Source organism: Vigna angularis, chromosome 9, assembly GCF_016808095.1.
Source record: "Vigna angularis cultivar LongXiaoDou No.4 chromosome 9, ASM1680809v1, whole genome shotgun sequence".
In the NCBI taxonomy this organism is placed as follows: domain Eukaryota; kingdom Viridiplantae; phylum Streptophyta; class Magnoliopsida; order Fabales; family Fabaceae; genus Vigna; species Vigna angularis.
The window spans coordinates 13,754,491-13,760,490 of NC_068978.1; positions in this window are offsets into that span (position 1 = coordinate 13,754,491).

Consider the following 6,000-nt stretch of genomic DNA (forward strand, 5'->3'; position numbering starts at 1 on the left):
CCATTTTGTGAATTCACGACAGATGAGTCTGAGACAATACCTTTTCCCTATTAATGATTACCTATCAAAAAACTAAAAATCATGATATGATATGAAATCAAACTAACTTTTAAACCACAAATTGCAAAATTCCATACAATTCCAATAAAAAAATAAAATTAGTTCAAACACTTTAATTGTTTTCATAATCTCTCTGCATTTGATTTGTTATTTCATCTCTAATGTTACAACCATGTTTATAGTTAACTTCATGATCTTGAGTATTTGAAAAATCTTTGACTTGGTCCATCAATTCTTGGTCAACTTCTTCGAGGAAGGCGTCATCGTTGTCTACCCCTCGTAAGAAGTTGTGAGTAATGCAACATGCTAACACTATTGTGGTCATTGTATCGAAAGAATAATGAGACTTTGTTCTACTTGCTATAATGGAAAATCGTTTTTTAGCACGTCAAATGTCCTTTCAATAACATTTCGCAGTGATGAATGACGATGATTAAACAAATCTTGGGGTTTTGTGAACCCCTCCTGTTGTACTCTTTCAAATGGTATCTTACACCTATATATGACGAAATTATGTTTCTTTTCAACATAAACTCTGCATCTCTAAGACAATACTTTCCCATAATTAATTGAAAAATCGATGATAACAACTAATTCAGAACCCATAAACTTCCAAGGCATATTAAGAAACATTTTGCTAACCTGTCGGGATGACCAAATGATCCTCTATAATTAGTGCATCCTTCAAATTTTTTTGTATGAGAAGTTGTTCCCTTTCACCTAACTAGTACATATGTAAATTTTATGTTAAAGTTACATGATGTAAATACATTTTTTGTTGGCTAATCTTTCCTACCTCGATATCTTGCTGTTTTGGACATTGGAACATTAACTCGAACATGAGTTCCATCAATGGTCCCTATGAAATCCTATTCATACAAATAATTGTGTAATTGACGACGGTAACACTTGTACATATACTATGAAACATTTTCATTGACCATAAGGGGTTACCTTAAAGTATGGATAAAACCTACCACTGTTAAGGATATATGGGTGGATTTCGTTTCCTAATGGCTCACATGAAAAATATGATTCTAGCATCAAAATTACATTCAATACATTGTGAAAGTGCTTATTGACGGTTTCTCCGGATTGATGGAAGGAAAATGACACACTTTGATTCTTCACGTTATGTCCAATGATGTGCAAAAATTTAGCAACTTGTTTCTTAACTATTGATCAAAATGCGTCCTTCAGTAACCATGTTGCCGTTAAACATTGACTTAAATTAATAAACGTGATAACTTGGTTCTAGCCGATTAATCAGTGAAGCAGCGAGTAGAAACCTCTAGTGTATATTCACCACAAACCATCATTTCTTCACCACAAACCACAAAGAACCACCGTACTGGACGTCTTTCACCTTACAAAAAAAAAGAACACGTTAAATATCACATGAACATAAAAAACAACTACTAGAATATATTTCACCTGCATGTTATTAGACCATGGAATCAATTTCAATCTCATTTTATTCATTAAACGCCATAAAATCGATTCTACAATAACCATAATTGATTCCATAATACCTAGCATACAAATAGTATCAATTCCATTTACATCATTTATAATACCACAAAATTGATTCCATGTTATTTGATCTCCACAACCACAAGCATATAATCGATTCCATAATCTTCCTTGACAACACAATCAATTCCATCGTCTTCCTTGACATCAAAAAATCAATTCCATTATCTTCCTTGGTAGTGACAGCACGGGAAAAACACTAAGGGAGGGGGGTTCGGGGTGAATTGTGTTTTTCCAATCTTTTCGTAAAGAAAAGTCTAGTATTTTATAAAGATAATTTTTGTAGATGAATTGAAAAAAAATTAGACGTTGGTTTTTAATCAAGTGAATAAATGGAAAATGTTTTATATAAGAAAATAACAAATAACATATTTTTATACTAATTCACTCAACCTGAGCTACGTCCAATTCTCCCTTAAGAACTCTTATGGGGTTCCAATAATATTTTCATATTACATGAGTTTTGCTTCTCTAGGATCCCACTAAGTATTCCCGCCACACATGGTTACAACAAGTATTAGTACCACTCCTGGTTCCCTAGTCAACACGACTAGTCTGAGTTTTGTCTCTCTAAAATTTACACTTAGACAATTGTCTAGACGTTCAACTCAACCTGAGTTGAACAACCAAGTTTTTGAGTTTTCTCCAGAACTTACAAAAAATCCACAGATGGATTTTTTCAAAGGTACAAACAATTTACTCTCAACTAGAGGATATGTAATCTATTACAATACAATATGTAACACTTGAAAGTGTATCTCTCTTTTACAAATATTTTTCTCTTAAAATATATTGAGCTTTTATACGATGTATTAACACTTGTAAGCTTTTCTCTCTTTTCACGTTGATATTCTTCTTTTGTTATCTTTCTTGTGCTTTTTCAACAACATCTTCTCTTCGATTTTTCTTCTTTTTGTAGGCTTTCTTGAGAGATAATCGTTGGATAGAGAAATTGACTTCTTGAGAGTTGGTGGCTTTTGTATGTGAAGTTTGTCTTCAGTCTATTTTGTAGGGTCTAGAGTCTTTCCTTATAGCCTTAAGCAAAATTTGAACTTGTATGATGTGATAAAACATATGGCTTCAAGGAAACATTCCCAAAATGTTCTTCTCTCACAACATTTCTTTCTTGGGTGTCGTGATTCTGACCTTATCTTTATACTTTATTAACCTGTACAGATATCAAGAATTACAGTAACAAGTATCGAAGCACCTTTTTCTTGCATGCATTAAATGTTTTGAACATTGATAAACGTTAATCCGAGTAACATGTTTAGTACATTTTGTCAATTATCATATCATTAATAAATGCATCGTTTGATAAGATAAGTAGCATGTATATTCATTATTAGCATGTGTATTCATCAGATGATAACCTACATGTATATTCATTAGATGGTATTAATATATATATATATATATATATATATATATATTCATCAAATGATAATCAAATGATAATCAATATGTATATATTCATCAAATGATATCAAGATATTTTGCTTTCTCAAGGCTAAAGCATTTAATAGTCATCCATCAGGCGATGTTTTCTTTACAAATACTTTTGCTTGCTATAACACTATTTTGATTGAAGATTTATTTTAACCTTAGTGTTATATGAGAGATAGACTTATGCTGCCATAAGATACTGACTTATTTTGCTTATATAGTCTATTGAGAGATTTCAATGAGAAATCTTCTTTCAAACACTGCTTAAGATTGTTTTAATTCATTTAAACAGTTTGGTCTGGTTTCTACTCTTGTCTTCGGACGTTACATAGTGTTTTTCACATTAGATACTACTTGTTTTAAATAGCTTTTCATCAATATTTTGTTAAGTGCTTTTTGTTAAACTTCAAAACCTGGGATGTTTAGACGATTTGTTCTCTAGACAATTTTGTCTTAACAAGCAACACAAAATCGATTCCATCGCATTCCTTGGTAGCACAAAATCAATTCCATTGTCTTCCTTGGCAACACGTAATCAATTCCATCATCCTCCTTGGCAACATAGAATTGTTTCAAACAAACACATAATTGATTCCCTTTTCACTAGAAATTGAAAAGTAACAAAATGCCAGGTGTGGAGATAAGCTTCGCAAGAATAAATGACAAGCTTGACTAGGCAAGGCTAAATGACAAGCTCGACTTGACAAGACCAAACGAAAACAAGCTTGGCAAAACCAAACGACAAGCTCTGCTTAGCAAGACTAAAGGACAAGCACGACTTGGTAAGACTAAACAATGAAAACCTCAACAAAAGAAGAATTTTGTTGATTTATTTGACATTTTTCACCTCAAGAAGTTTGTGTGTGGATTGAGAACACCATGTCTTCTCTCTTATATGGGTTGCACCACGAGAACCCAACAAAACTCCTTCTCAATTACTACTAGGGCTAGAAGAACTCAACAAAACTCCTTCTCCTCTATGACTAGGATGACGAGACTCTCACATAAGTGCCCCTCTCAGTCAAAAGATGTATTAGCTAGAAGAATTTCCATTGTGCTACATAAGAAATCTCCACTGTTTATGCAAAGTGTTAACATCTTTCACACACATGACAACAATGTAATTTCAAATAAAAGACAAAGATATTTTAGTCTTTGAATGAAGTATGTACATAATGATGAATCTATTCTAATATGTGTGGATGAATTTATAATTTCTCTTACAAATTTGTACTTTTAAATCACTTAAATTAGTGAAAATAAACACATAGATCAATCGTAAATTCGTCTTTTTATACGTGTAGAAACCTTGCATTTGCAAAAACAAACATAACATAAATTTTTTTTACATACAAAATGAACTACTATTTATAGCATTGATATGCTCAAACGCAAAAACTAAATGAATCATACATTATACAAATGTAATGGAAATCTACATATGATAGTCTAAAACATGTGGCCAAAAATTATAAAACTAAAGGAGGGAATATTTAAATTCCAAAATTGAAATTAAATATTAGGGAAGTCTTCATTGGCTAAATATTTTATCTTTCAATTTTTTGTTCTTTATAAATACAAAAAATAATTTTTTTAATAATTATTTCACTCTTAAAAATGAGTTGTCTTATAGTGGCTATTTGAGTGTTAAAAAAATCATTTTCGGAAAAATTGTTGGACCCAAGGAAATAATCATTAGTATTGATAATAAAAATATACATAGAATTTGGTATCACTAAGGAAGTTGTTGCTCTACAACAAAAGAGTTTATGTAAATGTTTTATTTTATTTTATTTATTACAAATGTTAGATACCATTATAAAACCATGACATTTTAACTATGTTGGCATCCCACAACTTAACCATCATATATTTTCATATGCAGCATCATATAAAAGAAAGAAAAAGAAAAAATAAAAGCATAGAGAGAAAAAGAGTATTTTCATTTCAATCAATTTATTTTTATGATTTTATTTGCCATTGACGTTTAAAGACATTTAAATTAAAAATTATATTTACTTGCTAATTTAACAAAAAAATAATAATAAATTTATTTATTTTAAGTTAAATTAATATATTTTAATTATTAAATTTTTATCGAAAACTTCTCACACCTTAACCTTTCTATCTTATCAACTTTAGTTGCTACAATTTTAGCAGCTGAAAAATAGTCAGAGGCGGCTATATAGTATTCGAATAATGGCTAATTTGTATGAATTCGAATATTTCTACTGCTCATACATTATTATTCTTGGAAACAATTCAAAAAGAGATATATAATAAAAAATTTAGTTAATTTATAAACTATGTTAATAATACAATAAATATATAAATGATACAATAAATAAATAAAAAATAATATTGGTATATATATATATATATATATATATATATATATTTATATATATATAAATGATCTATCTCTTGCTTTCATTACCTTCTCTCTCATGTTTTAATATTTTATAATTATATTATTGATATGAAATATTCAAACTTCTTCAATGAAAAAAATTGTGTTGTAGTTATAAAAAAAGTTTGATTTTTTAAATATTGTCGACTTAAATCCTTTTACCCAATCAATTAATTAGAAGTAAATCTAATATCAATTATTACAAACATTTTTTTTATTCTCGTCAAATTTAATTAGAGAATTTAAATTTCTTGTCACATACTTTAGAGATTCAAATCTATCTTAAGAAAATGACATAGTACTACTCCAACTTACTATTGTTATAATTAAAAAAGAACAATTAAGGTATTCCAAGAATTAACAAATCAATTATAATTTTATTGTATGCTAAATTCTAATTCAAAATTCCAACAAATTTTATGTAATTTAATTACTTAGGCACCAAATTTAATTCCATATATATTACATTACACGTGGACTGTTGGGTCAAAAAAATGACACTACTCTACACACCAACCTTCCTAAAATCCTAATCCAGAAGCCATTTCCTT